General features: G+C 52.3%; 2 protein-coding genes across 9 annotated transcripts in view; one reads left to right on the forward strand and one right to left on the reverse strand.

Moving 5' to 3' along the window:
* Window positions 1–16,359, reverse strand: part of RALGPS1 (Ral GEF with PH domain and SH3 binding motif 1) — a 293,692-nt gene that overhangs the window by 62,064 nt on the left and 215,269 nt on the right. The window lies entirely within an intron of this gene.
* The window catches only part of ANGPTL2 (angiopoietin like 2), a 31,233-nt gene continuing 30,082 nt past the window's right edge, over window positions 15,209–16,359 (forward strand). Inside the window, exon 1 of the mRNA XM_084798853.1 lies at window positions 15,209–15,691. The gene's annotated coding sequence lies outside the window, so the exon portion shown is untranslated. The remainder of the gene's footprint in view (window positions 15,692–16,359) is intronic.

A 16,359-nucleotide genomic window follows, 5' to 3' on the forward strand; every position in this document is an offset into this window, starting at 1 on the left:
AGGGAGGGAAGCAGCTTTCCATGGCTCCTGGTTGGATGATCTTGTGAATTTGAAAGTGTTTCAAAGGCTAAGTTAGTCATTTTAATCTGGATGGACATCTCAGGCTTGACTTCACTTCCTCATTTTCTTCCCACTGGAGATTAAGAATTATGGCAGGCTGCTCCTGTGCTGGTGCCAGCCAGCAAAGCCCCATTGTGTGTCCATCACAAGGGGCATCTTCCAGCTGCTGCACAGATTGCCAAAGGATGGTAGGAAGAAACGCCCATAGCCAGAGCAGAACCTGGTCCGCCTCAGGAGGGACCCGTAGTCCACAGCACGGTCTGTCCCCTTCTGCGTCCTCGCTCCCTTTGTTGGAGTTGGTTTTCCCTGTATCTGCCTCCACCCACGGCCCAGGGGCTGTCTCCACAGGCGCCTGCCTTCCTGATGCACTGTCCAGGCGCTTGCCCCTGTCTGTCTGTACTGGTTTTCCTACTCCCCCACTCCACTGCCTCTGGCCCCTCGCACCATACCACTCCTGGATCTCCTCGGCTGCCCCTTGCTTGTCTATCTCAGTATCTCTATCATATATTTTTTAAGATTTTTCTAAAAAGCATTTTTGATGAAATGGGGAAATTATGATCATTCCAGAAAATATAATAGAGTGAGTTCTTCCACCATTCTGTCACTGAGGATGACTCAGTCTCAGCACTCAGTCCTTCACAGAAGCACACATGGCGACATAAACGCTCTTGGTGGTCCCAGAATACCATTGGTGGAAGGCTCCAGGGCACTGGCCCTTCAGTGCAGGTGAAAGGGTCCCAGTCAGGGTGGACACGGCAGCACAGGGAAGGCTCCAGGAAGTGGGCGTGGACTCTGGGGTCTGGACAGGACTTTACATAAATGTGCCACTGGATCCAGAGCCTGGAGACAGATACTCACTGCCTGAGCACCTGACCCTGTCAGTCAGGGACTCAACTACTTCCCTGCCTTCCAACTCCCTCAGCAGGAAGAGAAGAAAAAGAATAGGGATGAGCTGGCTGGGAAGGAAGGAGGAGCCGGCATGAAGCCTTCCTCTGCTCTTGTGGACTCAGTGCCATGGTGACCGTGACAATAGCAATAATGTACTGAGGTGACCAGTATGTGGAGTCACTGTGCCAGGCGTGGGGACAGGCCTTTTAGTGTGGGTGCATTCTACAAAAGGGTGGCAGGTGGAAGAGAAATGTAGACTTGTGCTATTTTATATGCACTAAAAAAATAACAATAGTTCAATTCCTTGAACAAACAGATATGAATAAAATAAACTTAAGGAGACAGTTAGCAGAAGTCACAGGTTGACCCTGGACTCCTGCAGTCCTGAATGCACTGTGCTCTTCCTGACTCTGCCCACAAGCTGCCCTGCCTGTGAGGAGGCCAGAGGTCAGGGCACAAGGTGGCAAGCTGGGCACCACATCTGGAAGTGGTGAGCAGGGCCCGCATGGTGTCAGAGTCAGCCCAGGTCCCGGTGGAGGCAGGGTCTTCTTCTCGCCCCTTTGCCTGCTCTGTTGGTCCACCCATCTTAGCCTACCAGTCAGTTACAAGTGGCCCAGGAAAGAGTCCCCACCGGTGGGCAGGGCACTAGCCATCAGACACCTTCTCCTAGCAGAGCTGGTCCTGGTGCTCTCAGCACCTGAAGGTTGTGTAGCAGTGTTTGTGCAATTGCTGGTGGGGTTCTTGCCTGACAAGGGGCAGGAGAGTAGGCCTTGGCCCTGGAAGGGAAGACAACAGCTTAGGAATAGCCATTTGGCCATTACTCATGGCCACAGGCTGTGTCAGCAACTGCCTGGACACAAGGGCATGGAGTGGCTTGTTGATTCTTGCCTGCCCAACCGGCCTCGTGTCATCAGAGGACAGTGCGAGCCACCTCCTGGCCAAACTTCCCTAGGAGGCAGGGCAAGCCAAGACAGCACACTGCTGGCCCTGAGGACAACCTCAGGCTACTAGTTTCTACTTCAAAAGTCACCACTTCTTGCCCCATGGACGGTGACCAGAGGGTGGAAGAGGCTGTAAGAACACAGGTGCAGGATCAACAGTCCATGATGCACCTTGTCGGCCAGGGTCAGCTGGAAAGCACGGCTGACTTGATCCAACACTGGTGATTACGATAAAGGAGCCTCACCTGGAAATCCAGGGCTTCTCTAGACTCATCAGGGACGATGACTGGGGACATCACAGATATGGGATCCAGTGGGGACAGGCGAGCTCAGCACTCCTCACACTTTCTTGCTCTTAACTGATGATAACGGTACTCTCTCCTGGGGACTGTTTCCATCACTACATAAGCAGGCAGTGAGGCTGGGAGGGCTGAGACATTCACTACCATAATACTTGCAGTGAGGCAGAAACGCGTGGAGAGGAGGTCTGAGAAGGCCCCAGCAGCTGGCCAGAAAGAGAGCAGGTTAGAAATACCCACTGAGCTCCCAGCCAGGCTCCTCCTCTGCTGTTCGTTCTCCCAGCATCAAGTCACCTTCACTGCTTAGGACTCCCAGGCGCCAAGGCTAGAGGCTCTAGTTCCTTTGGGTGTTGCTGTTGGGTAGGAGTTCTTTTTTTGTTTGTGTTGTTGTTTTGATGTGGTTTGGTTTTTTTAAGACAGGGTTTCTCTGTGTAGCCTTGACTGTCCTGGAACTCATCTGTAGACCAGCCTGGCCTCAAACTCACAATCCACCTGCCTCTGTCTCCTCAAGTGCTGGGGTAGGAATTCTTTTTGGCAACTAGCTGGTAGAGGCTCCTTGAACAACCTCAGGCCCCTACACAACTGTGAGAAGTTCAGGTGGCCAGACCAGGTATCCCCAGCTGGGGGGGGGGGGTCTGACAGGGAATGATCTGGGACATCACAAGTTCTAAGTTTGTATCCACCAGGAGTACAGACATGAAATAATTTGTTCTTCCCATGCATGCTGCCCCCATCTGTGTTGGGTAGCCAGTGTCCTCTTTTCAATTTTGTGCCGCAGGTCCCTAAATGAAATGTAGGCTGGATTCTGTAACTTTGCCGTCACTTTCTATTATCATAAGAGTCTCATGTCAAAACTTCAAGACGTAAGGCTTGGCCCTGTTTACTTGAAAACTTGACCCAAATGCAACCCAAAGTTCACGGCCCTTCTCCTTCTGTCCCCTCCCCCACCTGCCATCTAACCCTAGGAACTAGGGGTCCAGGAAAACGGTTCTGCCCTTCACCAAGTCTGCTGCCCTGGTTTTTTGGGGGCCCTTCTAATCCCTTTAAACTCACAAGCTCTTGCTGCATGCATGTGGCCCTTCCTGTCAGGGCTCCATACAGGCGGTGAGTGATCCAGGTCTAAGGCTGCACTCGTCTCTCCTGACCCCTCCATCACCAAAGGGGAGCCGGGTCCCCTTTCCTCTCCACTCACGGTGCAGTTTCCGATTCCTTCTCTGGACTGGGGTGGGCTCCTACAGTTCCTGGCCCTCTGCCAGTCTCTGTGCTCCCTCATGCAGAGCTACAGTAACTTCTAGGTGGATCTTGGTCTCCTGGTGAGACCACAAGAGAATTAGAGAGTGAGTACAGGGCTGCCTCTTGCCAGCTGCCCAAGTCCTTTCAAGTCCACTCGCCTATAGGCTTCCAGAACGCCCACACCAGAAACAACAGTTTATACGTTCGGTAGGATCCAAGGTGCCAGCTTCCCTCCTCTCCCTCCCTCCCAGATATGGAGGTGGACTGGGAGGACATGACCACACTACTCCCTGCTTCCTAGCCGCTCTCTGTGATGGTCCATGCTACCAGTCAGCTTGACAGAATCTGGACTGCCTGGGAGACAGGTCTCTGGGCATGCATGTGGGGGAGTGACATTACATTACATTTGGTCACATGAAGTGAGGTGGGAAGACTCACCCACTGTGGGTGGAACAATCCTTTGGCTGGGATCCTGGGGTGTACAAAGGGAGAAAGTAAACTGAGCATGCATGCGCAGTTCCCTGACTCGTGAGTATGGATGCCATGTGGCCAGATACTTCAAGCTCTTGATGGATTATGTCCCTGAACCGAGCCACTGTAGCTCTTTTTGGTCAGCCGGGGTCTGTGCAGGAAGCAATACTCCGGCTTTGTTGTGACAAACACTGTACAGTCTCAGCTGTTCAGTAGCTTTGGTTAGCTTGTTAAAAAAGACTTTTTAAAAAACACAATACAAGCAGCACAGATTTACAGAGGGAGAATATATTATCACAATAAAGCAATGAGGCTCTGAGTCAGTTCTGCCTATGACCCAGCCGAGACTTGTGTGATGTTCCTAGGCTCCTTTTCTACACAGAGCGTCCCTTCCCACCTGGTGCAGGGTGACCATCAACTTCATGGTGGACATGGCTGATGTCAGACTCACAGGCAGCGCAGAGCTAAGGAGAGGTAACCGTGATGGCTCCTTTTTGTTGCCAATGCCACTGGACTCAGAGTCTCAGCGCGGCATCTCTGGGCATGCCTGTGAAGGAGTTCTCAGAGAGGCGTAACTGAGAGGGAAGAACCATCCTGAATGTGGGTGGCACCATTGCACTGCCTGCTGTCCTGGTCTCAGGAGGAAGGAGAAATCAGGAAGCTCTGAGCACGGAGTCCACCTCTCCCTGCCTCCTGATTACCTGGGGATATGACGTGACCTTGCAATCCTACTACTACATGCCTTCCTGCCAGGAGGGACTGTGCCTTAGTTCAGGTTTCTATCTCTGTGATGAACACTGTGACCAAAGCAACTTGGGGAGGAAAGGATTTATTTGCCTTAAACCTCCAGATCACTGTTCATCGTCTTTGTAGTCAGGAAAGGACCTCAAACAGGGCAGGAGCTGATGCAGGAGCTGATGCAGGAGTGTATGCAGGAGCTGATACAGCAGGAGCTGATGCAGGAGTGTATGCAGGAGCTGATGCAGCAGGAGCTGATGCAGGAGCTGATTCAGGAGCTGATGCAGAGGCCATGGAGGGGTGTGGCTTACCGGCTTGCTCAGTCCACAAGGCTGCATGTCTCAGCTGGTTCTTCAGTATGTGCTCCAATCCTGAAGAAGTAGGCTCTAATGCCAGTGAAGAAATGGACTTGCTAGCGAGGTGAGGGCAAGCAGGCAAAGAGCTAAAGTGTTCTTCCTCTGAGTCTTTATATATAGGCTGCCAGCAGAGGGTGTGGGCCAGTTAAAACTATGTCTTTCTGGCACGTCTGTCCCCAGATCAAAAGACCTGGATTAAAGGCGTGCCTTCCTACCTCAAAGATCCAGAATAGAAGTGGCTCTTCCTACTTCAAATTAAGCAAAGATCCCTCACAGGTGTGCTTTCCATTTTTGGACTTTTATTAATTCCATGTATCAAGTTATAATCAGGTTGACAACCAAGAATAGCCACCGCAGACTGTGTTCTCTCAAACTGTGAGCCAAAACAAACGCCTCCTCCCTCAGTCTGCCTTTGCCAGATGTTTCATTAGAGCTCTGAGAAAAGAACAAGGAGAGTCTTGCGTGGGACGAGGGTCCCAACCCCAGCACAGTGCGCTCCAGGCTGCTCCCAGCTTTCCAAGCAGTCTCGCACGGTGCTGCATGCAACGGCAGGTCCAGTCCATCAACATACATTTTGCTGAATGGATATTCTCTTAATTCCAGGATTACATTTAGCTAATAATATTATTAATGAGGTGTTACAAACACAGAGTTAAGTTGCATTTAGTCCAGTAACCCATAAGAGACCGTGGGCCTTTAAAAAGAAAAAAGGAGAGACCCCTCTGTATGGAGGTGGGGGTGGGGGTGGGGGTGTAGCCATCATCCTTGAAGGCAGCTGGCTAGCAGGAAACTCTGCTCCAGATGCCTGACAGAGGTGAAGAAGCTACATGGCAGCGTGAATGCTTTCTTTCTTGAGTGAAGCTCCTCTGTGTGAATGCTGAATCACAGTATTCACAAGGGCACGGGACAAGAGCACTAAGTGGGTCCCAGGCCTAAGACACAGGCGGAGCAGCGGTGGAGGCAGCAGGCCTGGCTGGGCCAGCACTCAGGCAGAAGAGGAACCTGAAACCAGCTTTGTCGGTCCTTGGAGCCTGTAGTAAGGTGCTGGCTCCTGGGGATGAGACGGGGAGGGCGGGAGTGGGGAGAGTTAGGGGGAGCGGCAGCAGCTGATGAACATTCTGACCACAGACCTCAGCCAGCGAGAAACCAGGCCCAAAATAGGCTCAGCCTCTGGGCGTCAGCTGGGATTCACCCCTTCCAGCAAGCCACAGCTCAAGCATTCTGTTTACTCGATGCTTCTGTGCACAGAGGGAAGGCCTGGGTTCTGTGGGACAGGGGGTGGGGAGGGTCTCAGAGGGCAGAGTTTGAAGTGCTGGAGTCTTCCCTGAAATCCTGTGCCAGTGCTGGTGGCTTAGGGCAAAGGCACTGTGGAGTCTGTCCCTAAAAGACCTACTGTGTTGGGAATACTTCTGGCCTGGCGCGTAGCAAAAAGGTGGGTAGCACCTGCAGGGATGCCTCCTCAGCAAGCATCTGAGCTCCTGTGAGTGTGCGACTCCCTGATCTTGCCAGGGCTGTGTGGAGGGAGGCAGCAGAGCTTGGGGATCATTGTCCCCGGGGCCACACCCAGCTAGGCTGCTCAACTCTCTGCAGGGACAGGGCTGAGGGTGAGGCAGAGAGAAGGGAGGCTTCTGGGATACATTGGGTCCTCATCTTCTGCCCTCTTCCTAGGGCCTTGCTGCTGTTTCCCATGGGCCCCCTCCTACCTTCTCTGCAGATCTATGGAGGGAACAGGGCCAAGGTCACTGAAGCCCAGGCACAGTGAGGCATCTGGCACACACAAATCCTCAGTGGCCAAGCACTTTTGTAAGCCGGTGCCTTACACCTTGCCTTACAGAGGGCACAGAGATGAAGAGGTGACAGGAAGAAGGGGGCAGATTGTAAATGGTAGATCTGGGATTTGGACCTCAGCCTTGGGCTCAAGAGATTATAGCTTACACTCCACTCAGCATACCCGTTTCCCTGGCGGGATAATACAACCGAGATGTTTGGGGGAGGAGGCACTTGCGGTACCCACCATCTGTCATGCCACTGTACACCAGCCTCATAAAACACAGGTGTCCTTTCTACCCCTAATGTGGAAAAAGGGAAATGCAGACCCAAGTGCTAAGCTATTGCTCTGGGCCCATTCAGCTGGCAAGAGAGGCCTAGGGTTCAAACCTGGGTCCCTATGACTCAGGCACCCCCCACTGTGCCACCAGGCCCTTAGTTTCCTTGCCCATTAGCGTAGGTTATGCTCTGGGATGGCCACTAGAGCCTTATAGGGGCAACTAGGTGGCCCAAGTGACCTTCCAGTCTCCTGGGAGAGGAAATGCAGCAAGCCTGCCCTCACGGCCTCAAGTCCGACCCTGAAGCTGACACACACTAATCTGCAAGAGGGATTCCTGTGGCACAGTCATTTTTCCTTTCCTTTCCTGGTCTGTCCCAGGAAGATCACTAGAAATCAGAAACAGGTGACAAAATCAGTGACGTGGATCCTGGTTCAAAGGCCAGGTATCACCATGTGCCTTACACAGTGGGTTTCCTCATCCCAGAGTCAGTGACATCACAAGAGGGGAAGCCTAGGAGCCAGCTCCTACGAACTACTAGAAGCCACGCTGCACTCTTCCTGTTTGGTGCTGACCAGCCTCTGTGCACAGGAAGTGACCTTCAGCAGCAGAGCGGCTCACTGGTGCTCCTGTGAATTTGCTGGAACTGAATCTGAATTTTGGGCCACATCCCAGATCTACTGAGTCATAGAGTCTGGGGGTAGGGTCCATCCAACTGTGTGTACATGGCTTTCTATTAACTCTAAACCATCTGAAGAATACTAATCTTAAACTCACTAAAGTCATAAGCACAAAGGCTCTAATATCAGTTGAGCCACTATGTGTCAGCTACACAGCTCAATCTTGGCACTAACTCTGGGCATTAAAAGTATTATTCTAGCTGGGGGTGGTGGTACATGCCTGCAATTCCAGCACTCGAGAGGTAGAGGCAGGCAGAGCTCTGTGAGTTCAAGGCCAGACTGTTAGCAAGGCGAGTCCAGGACAGCCAGGGCGGTTACACAGAGAAACCCTGTCTCAAGAAACAAAACAAACAAACAAAGTATTATTCTACCTGGGTGTAGTGGCACACTCCTATAATCCCAGCACTCAGAAGCCTAAAGCAGAAAGATTATAAGACACAGCAAGTTCCAAACCAACATGAGCTACATAGGGACCCTGTCTCAAACAACAGCAACAAAACAAACAGCTATTCCATAGAAAAATAGATGAGGGAGTTGGGAGCATCCTTAAGTTGCCCCACTTTACCTTGATGGAAAGTCTGTTGAAGAGTGTGGACTTTGGGTTTCCAGGAACCCAGATCCAAACTCTGGCTTGGCTGCTGCTGACTATATGATTTCTCAACCCAAACCTCACTGAGCTAAGCCGCCTCAGCAGGTAGAGTGGGAGACCTTTTCCTGAAAGGGCCCGTTCTCAGGATGCAGTGAGCTCATCCACGTGGAAGGCCTCCCAGCAGGCCAGGCCCACGTGAGCATGACACAGAACGCAGCGGTTATGTAAGAGCAGAGATGCTCCAGGCACTGGATCTTGGGACCTCCCCCAGGACCTTCAGACTAAGCTGGTGCAACTTAGAAAAAGCACTACCAGGTAGCTGGTACCTCGGCTGGGCAGGAGCAGGACAACACGCTGGCTGGGGCTGGGGCGAGAAGGCATTGTTAGCTAGGGAGAGGGAGCATAGCAACAATAAACACAGCTGCCTGAGGTTATGGGGCTCACACTAACGCCAGTCTGCTGAGCCCGTCTGAGTCACCCCGTCTGAGCAGCAGGGTTACACGGTGAGCGCGCGCATCTGTGTGTCCTTGTGGCTCTGTGCAGAAGGCCTAACAAGAAGGGATAAAAACTGTAAAACATGGGTGTTTAGAGACAACCTTGTCATTTTCTATCCAATTGGTCAATTATCCACAACAACTCGCTCCTTGGGACCCAGGAGCCAAGGCTTCTCTGGTGAACGCAGATCATCTACAAGCTGAGGTGCAGGCTTGGGGTGATACCCACCCAACATGCAGCACTGGCCACTGTGTGACCACTCTCACTCCTGGGGAGCCTACCTTATCGGGCTTTTGCCAGACGCCCTCATCTGTCTCCCAGCTGCCTCTAAGGTCCCAGAAAGGTAAACAAGGTTGGCAGGAGCCTGACAGTCCTCCACAAGCAGGATTTCAGTGGTGTAAGAGTGAGGGCTGTAGTGGTCCCCAGCCCCGCCTATCATGCTGTCTGTCCCAGACTGGACTTCAGGAATGACTATTTTTCAAGTTTACACTGAATGGGAATAATTTTAACCAATCATTTAAAATAAAATTTAACCAATGTTATTTGTTGAATAAATAACGAGCATGCTTGGTCTTCGGGTGACATCACCCTTGAGAACAAACCTTGCTGCTTTGACTCTGTCCCCAGACACATGGATGGAGAAGTTAGGAATGAGTTGGGTCACATGTGAGCTGCTTCACACCAAGTGTGCAGCCCATTCTGATGGCTGGATGCACGGGTCTGTTCAGTGTTTTAACACAACTCTGGGGTACCTGGATACCCCTGGTGACACTGGACAGTAAGTACTCTGCCACAGAACCTCCCTGCAGCCCAAGTCTTCAGACTGTGTTCATTGGAGCCAGAGAACAAAGTCACAGGACTGGCACAGGGCTCCAGGAGGGGAGGGAGCAGCTGGCTGGTGTCAGCTGTGTTGCCGTGTCTGGGTGGATGAGGGCTGCAGCATCCCACAGCTTCCTGAAGCCTACCCCTTCCCCTGGGTCCTTCTAAGCCCAGCTGACCAGGACAGGAGGGGCTTTGCCTTTTCATTGAAATCTCACTGAAGCCTCTGAGCCTAAAGCTGCCATACTTTCCTCTACCTGCCAAGTATTCAGTTTTAAAATATGCCATGCTGTGGTAAGAAGCAAATGGTTAAAAAAAAAAAAAGATGAAAGAAAAAGAACAAACAAAAGAAAGAGGGAGGGATGGAGGGAAGGAGGGAGGGAGGGATGAAGGAAGGAAGGGAGGGAGAGAGGGGGGTAGGGAGGGTAGCCCGATAAATACTTTGGGGAAACAAAGACAGGTAAAAGTTGGGCATGGTAGTGCACATCTTTAATGCCAGCACTCAGCAGATAGAGGCCAGCTTGGTCTACAGAGCAAGTTCCAGGACAGCCCTGGCTACACAGAGAAGCTCTGTCTTGAAAACAAAAACAACAACAAAACAAACAAAACTCACAAAATGGTACTGCTAAGGGGACTCTCCTAATTTCTCTCCTTCAGCTGGGAGGAGAATCCTAATTTCAAAGCTTTCAAAACAAGAAGCGTGCCCTGGAGTTGAAGAAGTGGTATTCATTCCAGGACAACATGCTCCTCCTGACTACGCAGGCTCAATCTCAGCTCCACTTCTTTATGGTCAAGGCTCCATTGAGCCAAGCCCCAGGCTGCTTATTAGTAAAACGGACCTGAAATACTTCTCTCTCGCAGGCTTCAGACATTACCGTTCCTGTGACAGGACAGCTGAGCTAAGTTATCAGAAGGAAAGGTTTTACTGGGGCGAATGGACTCCTTTGCACAGCTGCTTGTCATTGTTGCTTTGGGAAGGGACAAGACTGCATGAGACAGTGGGAGACCATGGTGGAAGAGCCCTGTTACATTATGGTGGCTTGGAAACTCAAGAGAAGAGGGTAGTACTTACTTTGATGTTTCACCAAAAATGACCTAACTTCCTCCCATCAGATTGACCTCCCCTAGGCTCCAACAGCACTATAAGCTGGGGAGCAGTCAAGGTCTAAACAGGAAAGTGAACAATGTCTCTGGAATGCACAGCATGATGCTCTAATGAGGCACGGGAAGACCGTGCATCTCCTGTTTCTTAATGCTCAGTGGTTCTGTGAGACAGACATCTCCCAACAGACTCCTCTGACCAGGATCAGAGCGGCAGGCCCCAGACTGAGGTGTATCATGTGACCACATTTATGACGGGCACTAGCAGGGGCAAGAGGACCATAACAGCTGTAGCTTTGAAGAACACATATGAAACAACTGTCAGAAGCCTCAGGAACAGCCCAGAGGTGCTGGATGACATCTCGCTCTAGAAGGAGGGGGGCACACTAGGACACTTCCTGGGGTGTGGCAGTGAGAGAGCAGATGTGAACTGAACTGACTGATGGTCTTCTGCAGGAAAACATGAAGAAGGCTGGGCTTTGAGGCTGGAGATCGAAAGGAGAAACACCAAGAAGGGGAGAGTTACATGAAGGGAAGCCCCACAATTGCTGCACAGCTCCCCTCCAATCCTTCCCTTGCCCTAAACCACACCCCCCCCCCCCCGTGGGGAGACTCCAGGGACCATAAGTGAAAGCTGTGGTCAGAAGAAAGAGATTTCAGCAAGTTGTTGGAGGGTGGAGTTTGGAGTTCGAGTCCTGCCAAGCTAAAGCTGCTTTGTAAACAAGGCTTTTTGGGACCCCAAAGGCTGCATCCTACATTAAGCCCACAAGACAGGGTTAGGGACAAAACAAAAACAAACAAACAAACAAACCCTGAAATGCTAGTCAGGTGATTTAACTGCTGGCTAGGATAAAACTTATGTTCTGACAGGAAAATACAGTCACTTCAACATAGTGAACATCTACAGACACACAAACAAGCACGAAAATGAGATGCGTGATCAAGGGGAAAAAAAAAAAAAAAAAAAAAGACACCCCACGCACCCACCAACGCGGAGTCAACAAACCCAGACACTGGATTTGGTAGACAAAGGTTTGAAAACGGCTATTATAAACATACATAAGAGGGTCAGGAAATGAAGGCCAAAACCCAGACACTCTCAGAAGAGCAGCACAGCAGCAGGTGCCCTGCCTCTGACAACTACCACAGTTGGAGGTGGGCAGGGAGCCCTTTACGAGTGGGCAGGGCAGCGGCTGATAACACCTCCAAGGTAAGGAGCTCAAGCTTCCCCTGTCCAGACAAGGCCAGAAGACGAAGCATGCCCTCTCAGAGCTCCTGCTGTCCTAGGCCACCACTGACAGGCCAGCAGTGCTGAGGCCATCTGCACTTCCCTTGTGGCCCTCAGGGTGTGCCCCCTCCTCAGCTGCTGACCACTTCTGCTCTCTTGACCTCTGTCTTGTGACCTTGCCTGTCCTGTTTTTTGTTTTCTTTCAAATTCCAACAGAATTTGTACTGACTCTTCCTGAGTTTCACATTAGGCACCCCAGTCCTGCTCATCTCCTCATGCCCTCATCTCCTCCCTTCACGCTTACAACCTCCCTCCTCAAAGTAAAACACACACACAAACACAATCACAACAGCATAGAAAACATCTCATCATGCAAGCGGGGGAGTGTCACGGTGTGTCCCCACAGTATATCCCTCTGACCATACAGTTTTACTTGCAAATGTTCATCATAGTGAGTATTGGTCTGGTTTAAGGGCTCAGGCTACTGTGACACCGTCAATAGTGGCTCCTCACTGGGACTCCTGGTCATCCTGCTGTTGCCGTGTCATGGAGATCCTGCTGCGGCACAGCCCTCAACAGGAGCCCTTTACAGAGAATCCCAGGCACGTGGAGCCTAAAGCCTGCTACTGGCTCCCTGGGATGGAGTCAGTCCCACCTCTCTAACTGAGCCTCACTCTCCTCAGCCAAAATGCTCTTCTTCATCTCCACTGAAAGAGCACCCTGAGGCTGGATGTGGCGGTGTGTGGCTGTAACACCAGCATTCTGGAGGCTTAGGTGGGAGGACTTTGAGTTTGAGGCCAGCCCATGCAGTAGGAGCCAGGTTCAGCAAAACACAAGAGCGACACAGAGCACACAACCAGTGTCTCCTCTAGTTACTACTGTGCTTTAAGAAACAACATCAAACTTAGCCCCTGCAGCAATTCCCTGAGCTGTAGGCCAGGAATTCAGATGTGCCGCAGTGGAACGGCTTCTCTCTGTCCTTCACAGTCTGGGCTGACAGGGAGACTGTATGGTTGAGAGTAAAATGCAGGTGGAGGTAACTTGGTAGCTAGGGGCTGGAGGCATGCTGGGTGGCAGGGGGTGGGGGTGGGGGGTACTATCTGTTATGTGCTGTGACCCCTGAACATCTCAGGCTCTGGCTTGCTCAAGGCTCTATGAGAGGGTGTCCCAGGGAACACAGCAGATGTCACCCTGCCTGTAACTAATCACCTGTTCTCTGGCCTTGGACATCAGGTCCCTTTACTTCATGCTACTGGTGTTGCCAGTACAAATCAGTACCATGTATGGATTTTGTGAGGACAAAGCATGGACACCACCTCTCAATGGGAGGAGTGTAAGGGTCTCCCAGTAACCTGGGGGATGTTGGGGCCATCTTTGAGGAAGCAATCTACCATAGTGTCTTTATGTAGTGATAACTGTGTAACTTTGGTTTCTTTAAAAAACAGTAATATTATAAGAACATGATTTTGTTTTAATGTCAGATGTGAGGACATGAGGCTGCTCTGCAGCAGCTGACTACGATCTGCCTAATGCTCTAGAAGAGGCATGGTTTTGCCAACTGCATATAGTTTCTGTGACTGTGTGATATTTGGAATTCTGGGGAATTTTCAGAGGGTACATAAATGCTAGGGCCCCGAGAGGTGGGGTTACTGGCTGATGGTCATTCAGGGGAGTTGTTGGTTGTGGTCATGACTTATTAAGAAGCCGTGCATAAAGAAGAAACAAGTAAAATAAATTAGATATCCTGATAGTGAAGATCAAATTTGCCCCAAAGAACTAGACACCCCTAATCAGCAGGAAGTGGTCTAACAACACCATCACCCCCTTTCTAACCCCTGACTTTATTCAGGGACCTCTTTCCCTCCCTATCCTTTCTCTTTCCTACCTAGCACCCAGCACTTCTAGACCCAGTGGTCTGTCTCCTAGCCCGAGTGTTTGCTGTTAGGAGGACAGGGACTGTGGCTAACAGCAGCACCTACACGCACGCACACACGCACGCACACATACCCTGGAAGTGAGAGGGTGGCAGACTCTCAGTGTGCTGTGTCTCACACTGCAGAATATGGTGACCGCCTCCTGTCGAAGGCACAGCTGCAGGAGTGGTGTTCAGCCACAGGACCCTGCCAGGTCCTAGGCAGAAATCAGGGTGGTGGCGTCTTCATCCCATGGTAGGAAAGGACTTCCTGTCCAGTCCAGCTCTCTGGCTAATGGTGTCCCATAAGGTGTATAGTTTCTTCTAAGAAGGAAAGGGGCTGACAGAAAAAAGAGAGGGCTAGGTAGCTGAGGAGAAGTAGGGTGGCAGTCCAGGGAGAGGGAACATGGGGCTCAGTCTTCCTAGGGGCCAGGTAGATGTCTCATGATACCTTGGTGTAAGAGAGGCCCACTGAGGTTTCCCTCCTAGCTTGTACCTAAATGTTACCACCACCACTAAGCTTTTCAAAGAAGTCATTGCTAACATCAAGCAGTGGGTGGGCCTGTGGGTGGGACTTGAGGGCTCCCCCTCTGCACCCCTGCAGGACGCCAGCAGCCTCCTGGCCTTCCTCTGACCAGCTCAACAGGTCTGATGCATCTAAAAGATGTTAGCCTGGGCATCAATGTCACCTTTCCCTTCTCTACTTGAAACCACCACTTACACGGCCAACCCCACGACTGACAACTCCCACGGACTCCACCATCTGTTCACTGAACAGCCCCTCAAGTTCTCACAGCTGAGAACGCTGAGGCCAGCAGGGTCACACAGCAGAGACATGGAACTGGAGTCCACCCCACACTACCTTTGATCCAGTTACAGGACCTTCCCAGGTGACCTTGGAGGACCCTCACTGCAGTCTTGTTGGTAGGTGCCTCACTTATGCTGTGACTTGGGTAGCAGGTAAGGGCTTTCCTACAGTGTGGCCCCCAAGCCAGCTACTGTCCTAATGCTAGCCTTCTGCGGGGATGAAGTGGTTTGGAGAGCGCAGCCTCTGGAGAAGGGTACAGAGGAGCTTAGTAGGGCAATCCACAGGAATGGACTCCCAAGCAGCCGCCTGCACAGCTGACGCTGCTCAAAACCCATTACCTGAGTCCAGTGGAAGCACTGCGCCTACACAGGGCACCCCAGGAACATCACAGGCTTCAGGGAGTGGAGCTAGCGGGTGAGCCAGGAGTAGAGCTGGCCAGGCTGCCTGTGCCAATGAAGGAGGGGGCCCGCCCAGGCCGCCAAACCGGGCAGGAGGGGCTGGGCCAGCTGGGGCTGGAGCTAGTGTGACATCACCAGGCGGCCCGCCCCTGTCTGGAGCTGAGGGGAGGCCCGGAGCCTTTCTGGGGCCTGGGGGATCCTCTTGCACTGGTGGGCGGAGAGAAGTGCCTGCAGCCAACCAGGGTCAGGCTGTGCTCACAGTTTCCTCTGGCGGCATGTAAAGGCTCCACAAAGGGCCTGGGAGTTCAACTGAGGCTGCTGCAGTGGGCCTGGGGATGGACCCCAAGCCCTGAGTGGTGCTGTCGGATCCAGGACCTGCGAGGGGCATGCACTAAGACAGCTGCAGGCCACACTGTGAGGAACAGCAGGTTGGGAGCAGCCCCAGCGAAACTCCAGCCAGCTTCATCCCTAAGAGCCTCTGAGAGCACTGACTGTTGCCAGCAGAGGCCAGCTCAGCGGCTAGTCCAGCCTGAGACTCAGGACCCCTCCTGGAGGCTGTGGCCAGGCTGCCCACTGACGACACCGTGAAGCATGTGAAGCGCTGCTCCAGAGCCAAGCAGGAGAGAAGAGGTAAGGGGCAGCTCTCAACTGCAGCAGTCCCGGGAGGGTGTCTTGAGATGAGCCAGGGATAAGCAGTCCTGACTCCTCCAGCAGTGGGGATGCAGCTGGACCCCCCAGGGGGTCATACCTTGCTTTTGCTTGGTGCCAAACCAAGCCTGTGACCAGGCAGGGTGCTGTTGAGGCACCGGCGGCGTGTGGGGCTGGGATGTTGAGGACTTCATTGGTCAGCCCCACTCACCCCTTTCAAACAAAGTGCCTCTGGGGTGAGCCATAGTGGCTGTGAGACACCAACCAGCTGGTAGCTGGGTATGTGCCTGGACATCGGTGTGGACTTGAGGGCAGCTGGCTGAGAGCTGCAGGGCAGCGGAGGACTGGGCAAGTTATGCTTAAGCTTAGGACTCCTGCGCACACACCCAGGCTAGAGGGTGTGCCAAGGCAGAAGCAAATGTGAGTGAATGCAGACCTGAGGCAGTGGGAGATCCTCCTCAGAAAGTGCCCTGAGCCAGGCAGCGCCTGCTCACAGGTTTCCAGCGGGCCAGGAGCAGAGGCGTCCTGTGCAGGACAGAACATGTCACCCTTAAGTTTCTGTCAGTAGGACTGGGGCAAAGTGCTGCCCTAACTTTCTTCTGTGCCCAAGGACACAGTAGATGGCCCTTAGGTCTCCAACTAGCAGGATG

This window comes from Acomys minous (genome assembly GCF_964271855.1).
Source record: "Acomys minous genome assembly, chromosome: 10".
Lineage (NCBI taxonomy): Eukaryota > Metazoa > Chordata > Mammalia > Rodentia > Muridae > Acomys > Acomys minous.